Source organism: Bos taurus, chromosome 20 (assembly GCF_002263795.3).
Source record: "Bos taurus isolate L1 Dominette 01449 registration number 42190680 breed Hereford chromosome 20, ARS-UCD2.0, whole genome shotgun sequence".
NCBI classification, from domain to species: Eukaryota; Metazoa; Chordata; class Mammalia; order Artiodactyla; family Bovidae; genus Bos; species Bos taurus.
The window spans coordinates 32222435-32242798 of NC_037347.1; positions in this window are offsets into that span (position 1 = coordinate 32222435).

The window sequence follows — 20364 nt, forward strand, 5'->3', positions numbered from 1 at the left end:
TGGAGAGGATGTGGAGCAGCAGGAACTCTCATTCATTGCTGGTGAGAATGCAAAGTGGAAGAGTCACTTGGGAAATATTTTGGTGGTTTCTTACAAAACTGAACAAATTCATACCATATGGTCCAGCAATTGTGCTCCTTCGTATTTCCCCAAAGGAGTTGAAAACTTATGTCTACACAAAACTCTGCATGTAGATATTATAGCAGCTCTATTTGTAATTGCCACAACTTAGGACCAAACAAGATCTGTGTTATAGAGTGAAGTAAGTCAGAAGAGAAAAACAAATGTCGTATATTAACGCATATATATGGAATCTAGAAAAATGGTACTGAGGAAGCTATTTGCAGGGCAGGAATAGAGATGCAATCATAGAGGAAAAACTTGTGGACTCAGTGGGGGAAGGAGAGGGTGGGACAAATTGAGAGAGTAGCACTGGCATAGATACACCACCTTGGATGAAGTAGGTAGCTAGTGGGAAGTTGCTGTGCAACAGAGGCAGCTCCGCCCAGTGCTCTGCAATGACCTAGACGGAGCGGGTGGGGGAGGGTGGAGGGAGGCTCAAGAGGGGATATGTGTATACTTATGGCTGATTCATGTTGTTTTATGGCAGAAACCAACACAACATTAGAAAGCAATTATTCTCCAGTTAAAATTAAATTTAAAGGTAAAGTTTACACAAAACTAAAAAACAAGATATCCTTCAGTAGGTGAATGAATAAATTGTGGTACATCCAAATGATGAGATATTATTCAGTGCTGAAAAGAAACGAGCTATTAAGCCCTATAAAACATGGAAGAATCTTAAATGCATATTATTAAGTAAAATAAGCCATTCTGAAAAGGTTAAATACTGTATAATTCCAACTATATGACATCCTAGAAAAGACAAAACTATAGAAGCAGTAAAAAGATCAGTGGTCATCAGGGATTGAAGGAGAGGAAGGGGAATAGGTGGATCACAGAGGATTTTAGGGCAGTAAAATACTCTGTATGGAACAAAAATGATAGATACATGTCATTATACATTTCTCCAAATCCATAGAATGTATAGCACCAAAAGAGAATCCTAAGGTTAACTATAGACTTTAGGTAGTTATAATGTGTTGATGTAGGTTCTTCAATTGAAACAGATGGAACACTTTGGTGGGGGAAATTGATAATGTGGAGGATATACAGGTGCAGACTAAGGGTGAAGGGAAATCTCTGAACCTTCTCAATATTGTGTGAATTTTAAACTGCTGTAAAGAAATAAGTCTTTAAAAAAATCAAGTTTATTAAAATAATTTATAAAGCATTACCAAAGTTATCATCATAATCTCTTTTCCATCTTTTGCAAATTACCATCAGATGTTTCATTTTTCTTCATTAATTTTTTCTTTTAATTAAATATGATTTCAGTTAAACTAAGAAAACTAGAATTTGAGATAATAACTACATTTATAAAATTAATTTTCATTGCCCATTATTAATGTTTAATGTTTTTGTTATATGTATTCAAAATGTATGACACTCAGGGGTTAAGAAACAGCAATAATGTTTCTATACAAAAAGAATTTTAGAATAATTTGTTCTCTGAGAATAGACCTTTCTTCCTCTCTTTTAGATATTCTACCTTCAATCACACTCTTAGGAAAGCTATATGTATAAAACTGCAAATTGCATCTAAATGAAATATTTATCTTACAGCCTTACAAAGTACATCCTTGTACTCTTTCTGCAATTCCCATTCTTAGAGTCATACCATTGGGTTAAGGCTTTTATTATAATTTGAGCAACAGAAAAAAACATTATGTTTTAAAGTCAAAATTAAAGGAGGGGCTGCTGAACCACTGCATTCATTCCTGAGAAACCTTTCCTAAATGACTTTTCTTAGAGCTTTCCCTGTGAACTCAGCCCATTTTCTGTCTATTATTGTTTTTTAGTCGCTCAGAAGTGTTCGACTCTTTGTGATCCCATGCACTGCAGAGCTCCAGGCTTCCTTGTCCTTCACCATGTCTCAAAGCTTACTCAAACTCATGTCCATTGAGTCGGTGATGCCCTCCAACCATCTTGTTCTCTATCGTCTCCTCTTCCTGCCTCCAATCTTTCCCAGCATCAGGGTCTTTTCTAATGAGTCAGCTTTTCACATCAGGTGGTCAAATTATTGGAGCTTCAGTTTCAGCAACAGTCTTTCCAATAAATATTCAGGATTGATTTCCTTTATGATTGATTGATTTGATCTCCTTGCAGTCCAAGGTACTCTCAAGAGTCTTCTCCAGCACCACAGTTCAAAAGCATCAATTCTTCAGTGCTAAGCCCTCTTTATGGTCCAAATCTCACATCATGCATGACTACTGGAAAAACCATTGCTTTGAGTAGATGGATCTCTGTTGGCAAAGTAATGTCTCTGCTTTTTAATACGCTGTCTAGGTTTGTCATAACTTTTCTTCCAAGGAGCAAGCGTCTTTCAATTTCATGGCTGCAGTCACCATCTGCAGTGACTTTGGATCCCAAGAAAATAAAGTCTGTCACTGTTTCCATTGTTTCCCTATCTATTTGCCAGGAAGTGATGGGACCAGATGCCAAGATCTTCATTTTTTTGAATGTTGAGTTTTAAGCCAATTTTTTCACTCTCCTTTTTCACCCTTAACAAGAGGCTCTTTAGTTCCTTTTTGCTTTCTGCCGATAGGGTGGTATCATCTGCATATCTGAGGTAATTTATATTGCTCCCGGCGACCTTGATTCCAGCTTGTGCTTCATCTAGTATGGCATTTCACATGATGTACTCTGCATATGAGTTAATAATCAGGGTGACAATATACTGCTTTGATGTACTCCTTTCCCAAGTTTCAACCAGTGTGTTCTTCCACGTCCAGTTCTAACTGTTGTTTCTTGACCTGTATACAGGTTTCGTGGAGAAGGCAATGGCACCCTACTCCAGTACTCTTGCCTGGAAAATCCCATGGACGGAGGAGCCTGGTAGGCTGCAGTCCATGGGGTCGCTAAGAGTCGGACACGACTGAGCGACTTCACTTTCTCTTTTCACTTTCATGGGTTGGAGAAGGAAATGGCAACCCACTCCAGTGTTCTTGCCTGGAGAATCCCAGGGACAGGGGAGCCTGGTGGGCTGCCGTCTATGGGGTCGCACAGAGTCGGACACGACTGAAGTGACTTAGCATAGCATAGCATGGCATACAGGTTTTGCAGGAGGCAGGTAAGGTGGTCTGGAATTCCCATCTTTTTAAGAATTTTCCACAGTTTGTTGTGATTCACACAATCAAAGGCTTTAGCATAGTGAATGAAGCAGAAGTAGATGTTTTTCTGGAACTCTCTTGCTTTTTCTATGATCCAACAGATGTTGGGAATTTGATCTCTGGTTCCTCTGCCTTTTCTAAATACAGATGGAACATCTGGAAGTTCTCAGTTTATGGACTGTTGTTGCCTGGCTTGGAGAATTTTGAGCATTACTTTGCTAGCATATGAAATGAGTGCAATTGTGCAGTAGTTTGAATATCCTTTGTTATTGTCCTTCTTTGGGATTGGAATGAAAACTGACTTTTTCCAGTCCTGTGGCCACTGCTGAGTTTTTCAAATTTGCTGGCATATTGAGTGAAGCACTTTCACGGCATCATCTTTTAGGACTTGAAATAGTTCAGCTGGAATTCCATCTAGCTTTGTTTGTAGAGATGCTTCGAACATTTGACTTTGCATTCCAATATGTCTGGCTCTAAGTGATATAACCATGGTGGTTATATGGGTCATGAAGATCTTTTTTGTATAGTTCTTCTGTGTATTCTTTCCACCTCTTGTTAATATCTTCTGCTTCTCTTAGGCCCATATCATTTCTGTCCTTTATTGTGCCCATCTTTGCATGAAAATTGCCTTAATATCTCTATTTTTCTTGAAGAGATCTCTAGTCTTTCCCATTCTATTGTTTCCCTCTATTTCTTTGCATTGATCACTGAGGAAGTCTTTCTTATCTGTCTTTGCTATTCTTTGGAACTCTGAATTTAGATGAGTGTATCTTTCCTTTTCTCCATTGCCTTTCACTTCTGCTCTTTTCTCAGGTATTTTAAAAGCCTCCTCAGACAACCATTTTGCCCTTTTGCATTTCTTTTTCTTTAGGATGGTTTTGATCACTGCCTCCTCTACAATGTCACGTACCTGCATCCATAGTTCTTCAGGCACTCTTTCTATTGGATCTAATCCCTTGAATCTATTTGTCACTTCCACTGTATAATTGTAAGGTATTTGATTTTGGTCATATCTGAATGGCCTAGCGGTTTTCCCTACTTTCTTCAATTTAAGTCTGAATTTCACAATAATGAGTTCATGATTTGAGCCACAGTCAGATCCTGGTCTTGTTTTTGCCGACTGTATAGAGCTTCTTCATCTTCAGCTGCAAAGAATGTAATCAACCTGATTTCGGTATTGACCATCTGGTGATGTCCATGTGTAGAGTCATCTCTTGTGTTGTTGGAAGAGAGTGTTTGCTATGACCAGTGCATTCTTTTGGCAAAGCTCTATTAACCTTTTCCCTGTTTCATTTTGTACTCCAAGGCCAAACTTGCCTGTTATTCCAGGTATCTTTTGACTTCCTACTTTTGCATTCCAATCCCCTAGGATGAAAAGGATACCTTTTTTTGGTGTTAGTTGTAGAAGATCTTGTAGGTCTTTTAGAACCATTCAACTTCAACTTCTTCAGCATTAGTTGTTGGGGCATAGACTTGGATTACAGTGCTATTGAATAGTTTGCCTTGGAAATGAATGGAGATCATTCTCCTGTTTTTGAGCTTGCACCTAAGTATTGACTTTCAGACTTTTGTTGAACATGAGGACTACTCCATTTCTTCTAAGGGATTCTTTCCCACAGTAGTAAATATAATGGTCATCTGAATTAAATTTGCCCGTCCCGGTCCATTTTAGTTCACCCATTCCTAAAATGTCAATGTTCACTCTTGCCATCTCCTGTTTGACCACTTCCAATTTACCTTGATTCATGGACCTAACATTCCAGGTTCCTATGCAATATTGTTCTTACAGCATTGGACTTTACTTTCACCACCAGACACTTATATAACTGGGCGTTGTTTTTGCTTTGGCTCAGCCTCTTCATTTCTTCTGGAGCCATTCCTCTGCTCTTCTCCAGTAGCACATTGGGCACCTACTGACCTGGGAAGTTCCTCTTTCAGTGTAATATCTTTTTGCCTTTTCATACTGTTCATAGGGTTCTCAAGGCAAGAATGCTGAAGTGGTTTGTCATTTCCTTCTCCAATAACACTTTATTGTGTTTATTTTTAGCTTTAAATTATTAGTATCACATACTCTGATATATTATTATACACATTTTGTTTCATTAAATGACTCTGTGTTCTGAGCTAGACCTTTAACTCCTTGGGCTTTTTACTCAGAGTACCTTGCCTTTTTTTTTTTTACTAGGTCTACGGTTTATGTTCCGTAAAAACTTATCTATCAGTTAACTATTGGAGATGTTACCAGAGAGCAACATACAGCAACTGAGGTTGAATTTGCTGCCGTCTGCTCTTCGCTTAGCCTTTCTCTGCATTTTCTACCTTTGCTATAGCACTGTGAGTTGCTGTCCCCCTCCAGGCTACAAAAATGCCATTGTCCTGTGGATTATGAGTCTTTCTGCCTAGTTATTACTGAAAATTGTAAAGACCTCTTTAAGCCTGAGCTCCCTTCATCTCTGAAACACCCAGGCCTGCTTTTAAAGCCAGTGTGTTGTCTAGGCCCTCCTGGAGGAAGCCTCCCGTCAGTCATCATGTTCACTAATAATGTCAAACCTTTCCCAGCTATTCACATTAGCCTTTTCATTTACCATTCTTTGGAACCATTTCAAATGTACTGTCAAGTAATAACCCACCATTTTTAAACTCTGTACATTATGGCTTTATTCCCTCCTTCACATTCAACTTCTCCCCCTCAAACACTCAACTTTTATACCCCATCCAACCTCCAAGCTAGACATTACTGCAAAAGAGTCATGAGGTTTTCATGCATTTCTCTGATCTAACAATTCATTTCCAGAGTCATAATGCATTTAATCTTTATATATTTCTCTGACCTTCTTAAGCTTTCATGCAGGAACACAATGCTCAGTTAAGTAGTAGAGCATGAAAAATCCCTTTGTAGTTTGGAACAGGGTAATGGAACACTGAAAATCTATTTGAGGCATAATCATTTGAAGACTGTTCAAACTCTGGGTGGAGCAAGTCAGGAGCAGATTTATTATTGCTCCAGAGTAAGCTTTTGATTTTGATAAGGGTTTCTGCACAAGAAAAACAGTCATTTTGTGCTGATATTACTTCTTGTATTTTTGTTCAATTTTAACAATCTATGCAAGAGAAATAACATTTCCCTCCAACTTCTGCCTTTCACAAAGAACTGTTTTTCAGAGACCAAAAGCCCTACAAGTCATTAATCGTCATCCTGACTAATTCATTTAGGAGAGCTTTCAGTGGTCACCAGGATTTTAGCCCACACTAATGGCACCCCACTCCAGTACTCTTGCCTGGAAAATCCCATGGACGGAGGAGCCTGGTAGGCTGTAGTCCATGGGGTCACTAAGAATCGGACACGACTGAGCGACTTCACTTTCACTTTTCACTTTCATGCATTGGAGAAGGAAATGGCAACCCACTCCAGTATTCTTGCCTGGAGAATCCTAGGGACAGAGGAGCCTAGTGGGCTGCTGTCTATGGGGTCGCACAGAGTTGGACATGACTGAAGCGACTTAGCAGCTTAGCAGCAGCAGGAGCTGAATTATAAAGGTCCCGTTTTCATCATGAGGCTCTGATTCCCTGTGTTAACTAGAACATCTGTTGATTTTGATATCTGCCTACCCATAAGTCATGTGGTTGTCTTTTGAAGTACTCATGTTCAATGTTAATAGGATCCTTAGGGGAGTCTTCTTTAGGTAAATAGAAGATAATTCATATTCTGTGCTTAACATTTTTCTTCCTATTGATTTTGAGGTAGAGCTGATGGATGTATACTGTTTCCTTTAATTACAGGGAAGAAGTGAGGCTGGAGGGGTAGATGTGTTCAGTTGTCTACTTCTCACTATACATTTATTTCTAAGGAAAATATTTCAGAGTAGTAGAAGACCCTCTTTAAGCACAAATGTTAGTAATGCATTTCTCAAGGCAAAATAAAGAGCAGGTCCAAATCCATTTTCTAGAACATTTGGGAGTGTTTTGAAATAGTCTTGATGTTCCCTGAGGTTATGGAATTCCATGCTCCATTAGGAAACGGTGGCTACAAATATGATGGAGAGAGAGGCAGGCATTCTTGGCACATTTGTGTGTGTTTTCTAATGTGGTTGGTTTGTGTGGTCTGAACAAGTAAATGGCAAGAAGGGTGCAAAAAACCCCATGTCTCCTGATCTTCTAACAAGCTGGCCTGTGTGCCATAGGATAAACGAAGATGGAAAACTCTTTAAAAGAAGACATATCATTACCTTTGTAAATTTGTTATTGCTGTTTGTCAATAAATTGGTCCTTAATTGTTCACACTGACTTGTTCAACACAAATGGCAAATGTTTTTATAAATCTAAATTTGCCATAGATTAAGGTTACAAAGAATGCTATTCACTCCAGGACCTGGTCATCCCTGTGCTGCTAATGTTGCTATTTTAAAATTAGGGATTAATGGTTCTCTTCTTCTAGGTGTCTGATGCTCTTAAAAAGTTGCCCAACACCACATGAAACAAACCTTCATCTGCTTCATATGCATAGTAAGCTGATCTTTTACTTAGTGTTTTTGAGTTTCAGGGGAGAATTACAACATAGTTTAAAAATGTGTGAGCTGTAAATTTATCTGGATGATTACCAAACTAAACCGTTTTATGGCAGTTATATAAGTCCGGTGTGGACAGAGACTGCAAATGCATGTTTATGTCTTCCTACATTCTGGCAGTTGGATTGAAAGTGACTCCCATGAAGTCAGAATGACCCCCTCCCCCACCCCAAATGAGAAAATGGTGATTATTCTTGGGAGAGAGTAGACGTGTGTGTGCCTTGAAATCTCTGTGGAAATCCCTGATGAAGGGAGAGGAGTGTGTGTGGATGGTCATCTTTATGTTGTCTGCATATTAGGCTCATATATAACCTTTTATTTGAATTTGGAGTCCAATGGCAATAAGTTAAAAAAAAAAGTTTTTTATCACATAACAGCTAGCAAAATTAATTTTTGATGCCATGTCTCACTTTCACCCTCTTTCTATAATCAATTAATAAAGCCTCTGCAGTCTCCTTTTAGAAAGCTTAATTTGTATCTAGAATAGAGGATGGCACCAACTACGGCAGAGAACGTTTTTAACAATGCCCTTCCCACTACTCCATAATCTTTTTCTCTACCATTCTCATTTTGATTTCTGCTATGTCCTCTATTTCATTACCTGAGTCCTCTACTTTCATCTAAAATTCTTTCTCTCTGTCTCTTCCTTTTCTTCCTCCTTTCAATTCTCATTTCAAGAGGAACCACGAAAGACAGTGAGGCAGAGTGTAAGAGTCAGAGATAAATGCATTACTATGGTACAGAGACAGCTGTTCTGTCCTTCTTTTCTATATCCTAACTTGTCCAACTTTTACTGGGATCTTAGTTCCTTTTATTAAAAATATGCATGAAATACTTTAGAGCAAGCAAAGAGCAGCTTTATCTGTAGACAACCAATGACAATGGGAAGCACGCCTTCGAAAGCTTTTCATGCTTCTCCAGGCCTGCCCCTCCCCAACTCCTTAATGACACTTGTCCTCTGCCCCAGGCATGTCCACCTTCTTGCTACACATCACTGAGCAAAAGCAAACTCTCAGTGTTATGGAATAAAGGTTGACAAAGTTTTCCCATAAAGGACCAAATGGTTAACTTTATAAGCTTTGCAGGCCATGCATGAGTACGTGCTGAGTTGCTTCAGTCGTGTCTGACTCTTTGCAACCCTCTGGACTATAACCCACCAGGCTCCTCTGTCCATGGGATTCTGCAGACAAGAATACTGGAGTGGCTTGCTATGCTCTCCTTGGGGATCCTCCCAACTTGGGGATTGAATCACAGTCTCATGCCTCTGGCAGGTGGGTTCTTTACTACTATCGCCACCTGGCAAGCCCTTGCAGGCCATTTACACGGTTTCTGTTGCAACTTCTGCAGTTGTGACACAAAAGCAGACAAAAGTCGTACATAAATAAATACTCATGGCTCTGTTTCCAGTAAAATTATATTCATGTACATTTAAATCTGAGTTTCAAGTAAGTTTCTTGTGTCACAAAATATATTTCTTCTCTTGTTTTTCCATAACCGTATAAAAGTATTTTTAAAAATTCTTAGGTAGGCTAAATAACAGTAACAACAACAAAAAACCTCACACAAAGCGGTGGGGGCAGATCTGTCTAGAGAGCTGTAATAGAAAAGATTTAACTAATATAAAAGATGAACTCTAGTATAAAAGGTAAACTCTCAGAGGCTAGGAATTGTATGTGAGTGGCGTGAAGCTTAATCTATTTCTGTTTTGCCATGAGTCACACACACAGGTGAGGCTCTTTCAATACGTTTCCAGGCTCCTTTGAGGTAGTCAGTTATCCCAAATCATAAGCAAAGAGAGAGAATATTCCAGCTTGAAAGAACTGAAAGTTACTCAGAAAGCCAGGTTTTCAGAGAGCATTATGACCTACGCATGTCAGCTTTTAAATTCTCGTGGTCACCAGTGATCTTCTCCTGTGGTATGTTTTCCATTTGCAATTACCTCCATCTGTAAGGAGCCTGGAAAGCAGTGCCACATAAATGAAGTGGCCCTCACTCTCCTCAAGCACGACACCTGAAGGAGGGGAAGCAGCACAATTAGAAAAACAATCATTGAAGGGGAAGAAAAGATATCCCCTGAGACGGAAGTTTCCCATAGCCAAGAACCAATGACAGCATTGAGCCAATTCTAAAATGGGGCTGGGAAGTTCAAAATCCAACCCCAGTGGGCTCTAAGGTAACAATATCTGCCCCCTCCCTTCGGGGACATCTGTCTTCCAAGGCGAATAAAATTTCCAGGGCTTGCCCTTTCTGTCATTCGCTTCAGTGATTTGCTTTTCACCTGCACTCACCTTTGATCATTTTGAAACTACAAAGGTCCTTGACAAAAGAGGACTCAAAGAAGAAGCTGGCTTCCTGTGGGCTTTTCACCAACTTTGTTGCTTTCAGAGCTGGAGTTTACCATCTATATACAAGCAACAAAATGACTGCATCATTTGAACAGCAGAAAATTGAGTAGGAAAATTAAATTCTGAAGCCAAAGGACAGAGCACAGAATCAAAGGCCCTTGCTTATAAATGCATTCTGTTCAATCTTGCTTTTTCATGTATCTTCTTTTTGTTGTTGTCAGACTATTTTCCCAACTAGATCACCATATTGGGAGTTTCTGCTTAAAGCCCATTTGATATCTGGAGAGAAAAAAAAAATCAACATACAGCTTGAAGAAGTGGTGGGTTTTCACAGAAACTAAAAGAACCATTTGTTGTGATGATATAAAATCCCTGTGGCAAGGATATTATATTAGAACAAACAGTTCCCCACTTAGAAGTGGATTGTGAGCCAAATTTTGTAAGTCAGTTCTTTGTAAGTTGGAAGGCATTTGCCTATAGGGACATGTTGTAGGTGGTGGTTGGGACACCAGCATTTAGTCGTGATGGCCTGTGTCATCCGGTCATACTTTTGAAATGGTAAAATAACGCTGTTTGAGCTTCTCAGACTGAAATATGCAGGGATTAACAATGAATACTTCAGGTAAGGGAATAAACATGGTGCATCTTTCTGGCATTGTTAATTTCATTATAAAATGTAAGGAAGAATTCTTTCTGAATTAAAAATAAATATATATAATTTTGAGTAAAATAAGAAAATCCCTGAAAACTTTAAGCATGAGACTTCAAACCAATACAATATTATAATTAGCCTCCAATTAAAATAAATACATTTATATTAAAAAAAAAAAAGAAAAAAACTACCTCGGGCTTGTAGCCTGAAGCTTTGGTCTAAGTCCCCAGACATCCTTGACTTCAGAGTGCTCCTATTAGGGAAAGTGATGATGTGAGAGAAGCAAGGTAGTGCAGCGTCCCAGCTCCGCGTTCACCTGTGGCATGGCAGCTTCTCTGATAGACTCCACAGTCCCTGCCGGGCTAAGACAGTCGCTGAAACTCTGCTTTATAAACTACCATCTTGCTGGGGTCAAAGGAAAGAAAGCACCCAGAGGTATTTGGAGATTGGAGGAGACCAAGGAGACATGATAACTACATGCAATGTGGATCCTGGACTGGATTCTGGAACGGGAAAAGGGCAGTAACAGGATACCTGGTGAAATTCTAGTAAGGACTGTAGACTACTGTTTTAACAACGGTGGTGTGGGGAAAGAGACTTGGGGGGTGGGTCAGAAGGCATGAGAAAAATTTAACCATTAAATCAGTATTCATAGCAATCTATCTTTCTTCTCAATCATCTTTTTATCAATTAGTAAGATAAGGGGATCTCCTGATATGGTTTCCACATATGTCATCCCAAGAGACAGAGGTAGTGAACTGAAAGCATTTGGGGCTAAGTATATAGGGCTTTCTGTGGGTGGTTCACACATCAAAACTGGACACTCTGCAGAGGCAGAGCAAATTGTCTCCCAGACTCCACCATGGCCGTGAGGGTTCAGGGTGGCATGGAACTTTGTTGGGAGACTTCCTCATGGAATTTCTAAGTCAGAGGTCTCATTCCAGAACTGTCGACCTGAAGTCCTGTCCCTCCCTCTAGGAATTGATGGGTCCAGGAGCACTTCCTGCTTGTGGGGGTCCATGTAACACTTAGTATCATTCTGGCCTGCTGTGTATTCCCAAGCCCTTAAAAAAATTCATTGTGTCCCTGAAAGGAAAGGAACATTATATTAATGTGACAGACATTCTGTCACTATAATTAAGCTATTGGATCTCTTTCTTATTTAGCAGTGAATGTGAAGGCAAAGTAGGAAAGAGCTAGTTGTAGAAAATGGAAATGGCAGATGAGGGGAATGGCATTTAAGGAGAAAAGGGGCAGAAAGGGAGACACTACAGCAGCAGGCACAAACTCACATGACTGCACTTTGGCTGCTCTTCTGTGGATGGAGAAAGAGAAGTTTGGATATTGATGCCATTAGAACTTCCTATACTACAGACACATGGGTGTGCACTCGTGTGCGTGTTTAATGAGAATTTTTTCTGACTTGTGCTTGCTTTACTTTCACTTAAGAGGTTAGTGTTTAGGGAGTATATTAAGGGTAGGATGGAAGGAAGAGTAAGGAATGATCAAGATGTTCAAGGATAAAATAGATAACTAATAGAACCTAATGTATAGCAGAAGGAACTCTACTTAATACCCATAATGGCCTATATGGGGAAAGAATCTTGAAAAAAGAATGGATATATGTATAACAGTGTATATGTGTAAGTGATTCACTTTGCTGTACACCGAAACTAACACAATATTGTAAATCAACTATATTCCAATAAAAAGTTTAAAAAAGAAAAAAAGAGTAAGGGACCAGAAAGAGAAGTCTGCACATGGCACAGACAGCTTCCTCTGGTTTAGTCATGCCTCACAATGCCTCCTTATGTATCCAACCATTTGAGAACAAGCAAAAACTACTCCCCGGGGTGATCTAAAACACGCATGGAGCATAAAACAAACATTTCCCAACATTTACTCTTCTATTGATTGTTCTGAGGGTTTCACAGTATTTAGTGAGACTTAGAGATATCCAAGAAAATGCCTTTTTCTGCAGAGCAAATGTCCACTGTCCAAATATGGCCCAGCCCAACCATCCAAAGAATGAGATGTTTGTAAATGGATTCACTCAAGCCATGATATACTTGTGCACTGCTGGAAGAGGGTTTTTTCCCCCTTAAGGTTTAACTTTTTATTTTGAAATAAGTTTGTATTTAAAGAAAAGTTGAAAAATATCACAAAATTCCCAATGAGCTTTTCTCAATGTTAACATCTTACATAACCATAATACAATTATAAAAACCAGAAAACTAATATTAAAAGAATACTGCATCTAATTCACAGACCTTATTCTGATTTCCCTAGTTTTCCCAATAATGTTCTTTTGCCATTGTAGGATCCAATCCAAGAATTCAATGTTGCATTTAGCTGTCCTGTCCCCTTGGTCTCCTCCAGTCTGTGACAGTTCCTCTGTCTTTCATCATCTTTCATAACCTTAACAATTTTGAGACATACTAATCTGTAGTTTGAAAACTGTCTCTATTAAAAGTTATGTATTTTGAATAAGAATATCATAGAAATGATGTTTGTATCTTGTAGGAACATCATGTTGAGAATTTACAATGGTAATATATTTTATTATTGATGATGATAACTATAATTAACCAGAATCCTGTCATGGTTCCACACTGTAAAGTAACTCCTTTCCCCTTTATAACTAATTAATATATTGCAATGAGACACTTTGACTCTCCAAATAATCTATTTTTCATTATATGTCACTCAATTTTAACATCAACAGTTTTCTTTGCAAGAAGTATTACTATGGTGATAACCTAAAGGTGATTTTCTATTTCTATCACTCCTCTGTTTATTCATTGGGCTTCTGCTGCAAGGAGGAGCTCTCCTTTCTACCCTACTTATTTACTCATTGATTATTTATTTATATCAATGTGGATATATGACTTTTACCTATAGGTTATAATCCAATACTATCATTATTTACTGGAATAGGTTTTTTGTTTCTCTTTTAATTTTGTTTTTTAACCTCATGCATTCTGACTTCCTAGAAAGTGAAAATTATGTGAAGAAAAAAATCCTCTTACTCATCTTTAGATATTAAATTTTAGTGCTAGACCTGACCTGAATAAATCATTTAGAAGTGCTAGACTGGAAGGCATGGCAAAATGTTTGGTACATTTTGGTAAAACAAATCCAGGCAGCCTTTTCTCAAGCAAGCAATTTAAAGGTACTCTCAATGGCTTGAGATAAGATTTTTAAACCAGGGAAAGGAGAATATTTTCAATTGGGAAGATGAATACAAAGATAAACTCTATGCTGGAATCAGTAGAATTTGGCTTTGGATGCTCAGAATTTGTCTAAATTGTAAATGTACAACTTCCTTGCTACTAACTGAATCTCTTTCTCTGTTATTTCTTGCTTACTAGGGAAAAGGGAAAGAATACAAAATCCACAAGTAGTCCATGTAGAAGTGGAACTTCCTTCTATGTACTACTTCAAGAACCACTTTTCTGAGAAAAGCCAAAAACAAACAGTTGTAAAATGTCCAAACATAATCCTTTCCCCTGGGTAAGTTGTTCTTTTCTTTAATACTGGAAACATTAAAGAACAACTGAACTTTCTTTTCCTGAACTCCCACGGCTCATTTGTTCTTTTCTTAAGACTATTACCACATTCCCTCCTAATCATTCCTACTCAGAAATAACTGCTGTTTTATTTGATAATATTAATGAATTACTCTTATCTTCTTAATCTTGAGAATGGTATTGTGGATTTATTTTTTAAGATTCCTTGTTTTCTAGAGATACATACTGAAATATTTATGGATTTCATGGTATGTCTCAGATTTATTTCAAAATCATCCAGGATGGGATTGGGGATATTGGGTAGAGGGTGTGGGAAAACATCTCTATAACATTAAACCAAAAAACCCAAAATAACTTCTTTACCCATTGATCTATCAATGGACACAGGTTGTTTCCATATTTGGCTATTTTAAATAATATTTCAGTGATCATACATTGGAAAAGTCTCTGATGCTGGGAAAGATTGAGAGTAGAAGGAGAAGAGGGCATCAGAGGATGAGATGGTTGAATGGCATCACAGATGCAATGGACATGAACTTGGGCAAACTTTGGGAGATGGTGAGGGACAGAGAGGCCTGGTGTGCTGCAGTCCATGGGGTCATGAAGAGTCGGACATGACTGGGTGACTGAACAACAACAACATTTAAAGAAATTATTTATATGTAAAGACTTACAAATATCACCTTATTGTTTTCTGACTTTTTGTAGCTCCTCTGTTCCTTTTTTGCTATCTTCTTTTGTGATTTGATGACTTTCTGTAGTAGCATGATTTTCTATTTTCTCATTATATTTTGTGTATTATACAGGTTTTTGCCTTGGGGTTACAATGAGGTTTACATAAAACATTTTATAGTTACAACAGTTGGTTTCAATATGATAGCAACTTAAATTGCATATATTAATAAAACTCTACCCTTTTACTTTCCCCTCCACATTTTATGTTTTTGATGTCACAACTTATATTTTAAAATTTTGTATATCCATTAACCATTATTGATAATTATCCATTAACAAAGTATCTATAGTTACTTTTAAAGAGTGGGACAAAACTGAGCAACTTTCAGTTTCAGACTTAATTTTAATACTTATTCTTTTAACCTTTATATCAAAGTTAAACTGATTTATTTACAACCCTTACAGTATTACAGTACTCTGAATTTGACCTTACCCGTATCATTACTAGTGACTTTTGTACTTTTATGTATTTTCAGGTTACTAAAGAGCATCCTTTAATTTTCGTCTCAAGAACTCCCTTTAGCACTTCTTGCAAGGCACATCTAATGGTCATGAATTCCTTCAGCTGGTTTGTCAGGGAAAGTCTTCAGAAGGAGAACTTTGTTAGGTAAAGTATACTTGGTTGGCAGTTTTTTCTTTTAGTGCTTCAAATATATCATCCCACTCTCTCTTGGCCTGCTGAGAAATCTACTGATAGCCTTAGAGGGGTTCTCTTGTATATGATAGTTTCTCTTCTCTTCCTGCTTTCAAATTTCTCACTTTATCTTTAATTTTAACAGTTTATTAACAATATGTCTCAAATTCAGCAAGGTAGTAGGAAGGCAATGGCAACCCACTCCAGTACTCTTGCCTGGAAAATTCCATGGACAGAGGGGCCTGGTAGGCTGCAGTCCATGGCGTCGCTAGGAGTAGGACACGACTGAGTGACTTCACTTTCACTTTTCACTTTCATGAATTGGAGAAGGAAATGGCAACCCACTCCAGTGTTCTTGCCTGGAGAATCCCAGGGATGGAGAGCCTGGTGGGCTGCCGTCTATGGGGTCGCACAGAGTCAGATATGACTGGTGACTTAGCAGCAGCAGCAGCATGATATGAGATTAACATACATCAACTGGTTGCATTTCCTTACACTAACAATGAAATATCAAAAAGGAAATGTAAAAAAAAAAAAAAAAAGCCTCTTAAAATCACATCAAAAAATAAAACACTTAGAAATAAATCTTACCAAGGAGGTGAAAGACTTATATGTTGAGATATATAGAACATTAATAATGGGAATTGAAGATGATTCAAGGAAATGAAAGATATCCCATGCTCTTGGATCAGAAGAATTAATATTGTTAAAATGGTTGTATGACCAAAGCAATCTATAGATTTAATGTGATGTCTGTCAAATTACTCATGACATTTTTCACAGAACTAGAACAACTAATCTTAAAATTTATATGGGGCCATAAAAGACCTAGAATTGCCAAAGCAATCTTGAAGAAAAAGAACGAAGCAGGAGGCATAACCCTCCCAGACTTCAGGCAATACTACAAAGCTACAGTAATCAAAACACCATAGTGTTGGCACAAAAACAGACATATGGATCAATAAACAGACATATGGAACAGAATAGAGGCCTGGAAATAAGCCCACTCACCTATAGTCAATTTAAAAAAGTAAGAAAACATTTAAGTTGCTTTGGTTCTGGAACTCTAGATGTATTTATGTTTTTAAGTCCATGAAATATTTAAATTTTTCTATTTCAATGTTTCCCCCTATAATTACAGATCATCATGTTAGTCTAGCTAAACATAGTTGACTAAAGGCATGTGATAAGGAGCCCACTGTAAGGAATATGAGGCCTTTGAGATCAGAAAACTCTTTTCTGTCCTTGCCACAGGCTGCTGCACCATTACTTGATACCAGGATCACTGTTCTTTTCCAAACCTAGTGATTTTGTTTCACTAACTTAAGGCAAAAGGGCCAAATGAGAAATATCACTTAGACTTTAAGAGAGCCCATGCTCTCTTCTAGTTTTATGGTGACATCTTACGTTTAAGTCTTTAAGCTATTTTGAGTTTATTTTTGTGTATGGTGTGAGGATGTGTTCCAATTTTATTGATTTTTTTCCAGCTTTATTAAGTTATAATTGACATACAACATTTTATCAGTTTAAGATGTACATTATGATGATTTGATTCATGTATATATTGTAAAGGACTTCCCAGATGGTGTTAGTGGTAAAAAAAAAAATCTGCCTGACAATGTAGGAGTTGCAAGAGATGCAGGTTTGATCCCTGGGTTGGGAAGATCCCCTGGAGTAGGAAATGGCAACCCACTCCAGTATCCTTGCATGGAAAATTCCATGGACAGAGGAACCTGGTGGGCTACCATCCATGGGACCACAGAGAGTCAGACATAATTGAGTGATATATTGTAAACTATCTATCTGATAAGGTATTAATATACAAAATATATAAGGAACTCATACAACTCAATAGCTAAAAGCCAATCCCATTAAAAACATGGGCAGAGGACCTGAACAGACATTTTTAAAGAATAAAGACCTACAGATGACCAACAGAGACATGAAAAGGTATTCAACATCACTAACATAGAAATGCAAATCAAAATCACAACTGAAAAAAAAAAAGAAAAAACCCATAATGATGCATTACCTCACACATGTTAGAATAACTATTATCGAAAAGACAAGAAATAACAAGCATGGAGAGTGAAAAAGTTGGCTTAAAGCTCGACATTCAGAAAACGAAGATCATGGCATCTGGTCCCATTACTTCATGGGAAATAGATGGGGAAACAGTGGAAACAGTGGCTGACTTTATTTTTGGGGGCTCCAAAATCACTGCAGATGGTGACTACAGCCATGAATTAAAAGACGCTTACTCCTTGGAAGGAAAGTTATGACCAATCTAGATAGCAGATTAAAAAGCAGAGACATTACTTTGCCAACAAAGGTCCATCTAGTCAAGGCTATGGTTTTTCCAGTGGTCATGTATGGATGTGAGAGTTGGACTGTGAAGAAGGCTGAGCGCCAAAGAATTCATGCTCTTGAACTGTGGTGTTGGAGAAGACTCTTGAGAGTCCCTTAGACTTCAAAATGATCCAACCAGTCCATTCTAAAGGAGATCAGTCCTGGGTGTTCTTTGGAAGGACTGATGCTAAGGCTGAAACTCTAATACTTTGGGCACCTCATGTGAAGAGTTGACTCATTGGAAAAGACTTTTATGCTGGGAGGGGTTGGCGGCAGGAGGAGAAGGGGACGACAGAGGATGAGATGGCTGGATGGCATCACCGACTCGATGGACGTGAGTTTGAGTGAATTCTGGGAGTTGGAAATGGACAGGGAGGCCTGGCATGCTGCAGTTCATGAGGTCGCAAAGAGTTGGACAGGACTGAGCGACTGAACTGAACTGAACAAGCATTGGAAAGATATGTAGAAAAGAGAATCATTGTGTACTGCTGGTGGGAAGGGAAATTTGTGCAGCCGCTATGGAAAAGAGTATAGAGTTTCCTCAAAAAAAATTAAAAATAGAACTACCATATGATCCACAATTACTATCCTGGGTATTAGAAAAAAATGAAATCACTGTCTGAAAGAGATACCTCCTCCATGTTCATTGCAGCATTATTCAAAGCAAATTTTAATATAATTTTGTTCTCTATTCTGTTTCCAGTACTAGCTTTAATGATTTAAAAATAAAATGTTTCTGTGTATTTATGAATTCAAGAAGTCCTGCTATTTTACTTTTAAAACCATTGCTTCCTTAGTCAAATTATCTTCTTTTTTTTAATTTAATTTTATTTTTTTAAACTTTACATAATTGTATTAGTTTTGCCAAATATCAAAATGAATCTGCCACAGGTATACATGTGTCTTCATGCTGGCACTTGTAGTAACTTTTTCTGTAGCGGTTTGTGAACTCACTGGCAGATAGATTAAAGAGTCTTTTTTGCTTGATGATTTTATTTTTATGAAAACTATCAAGCAACTACTACACCACTATACTGGATTTCTGTTCATTCTTGAGGACAAGAAAAGAAATATTAATCATTATTCTCTCTGATTTGGGGATTTCACAGTTAGCAAGCACCTTCTTTTTTTAGATTTGTGTACTTTTCTAGGTGAATTCAGAGAATTAGGGCTGAGGGAAAACCCTTTTAAAAGAGAGATAGATAATGTAAGGTGAAGATTTTGATATTTATTTGAGAATATGAGACACATTCATATTGATGTAGTCAATCAACAAGGCAGTGCATGTACACAAGCTCACACAGAGAAGGGGAAATTCTTTAGGGCAGGTAACTAAGCTATTTGTTGTTTTTCAGTTGCTAAGACATGTCTGACTCTTTGCAACCCCATGGACTGCAGCACGCCAGACTCTTCTGTCCTTCACAATCTCTTGGAGTTTGCTCAGATCCATGTTCATTGAGTCGGTGATGCCATCTAACTATCTCATCCTCTGCTGCCCCCTTCTCCTTTTGCCTTCAGTCTTTCCCAGCATCAGGGTATTTTCCAATGAGCTGGCTCTTTGCATCAGGTGACCAAAGCCCTGGAGTTTCAGCTTCAGCATCAGTTCCTCCAATTAATATTCAGAGTTGACTTCCTTTAGGGTTGATTGGTTTGATCTTGCCATCCAAGGAACTCTCAAGAGTCTTTTCCAGCACCACAGTTCAAATGCATCAGTTCTTTGGTGCTCAGCTTTCTTTATGGTCCAACTCTCACATCTGTACATGACTACTGGAAAAACCATAGCTTTGAATAGATGGATCTTTGTTGGAAAAATGATGTCTCTACTTTTTAATACACTGTCTAGGTTTGTCATAACTTTCCTTCCAAGGAGTGAGTGTCTTTTAATTTCATGGCTGCACTCACCATGGGCAGTGATTTTGTAGCCCAAGAAAATAAAATTTGTCACTTAGCTATGGACCTATGGATATTTTACCTTCCTGTGCACTAAACAGGTATCTCTGGACGTGGATGCATACTGGAGTAGGAATTGCTTTGCATATTGACTTCAAACCATCCTCAGAATTCAGATTTTTTTTCAATATCCCTCTTTGCATTTTGTCTTTTTCATTCCTCTTTTTCATCCCAAAATACAATTAAGTATATATTTTCATTTCTGGTTAAGTGAAATTTTATTATATATAATTTCCACCATTTACATAGTTCCATTAAAATAAAGAGCAAAGAAAGGGGGGAAAGTGGGATGAATTGGGAGATTGGAATTGACATGCATACTCTATTGACATTATGTGTAAAATATATAACTAATGAAAACCTATTATATA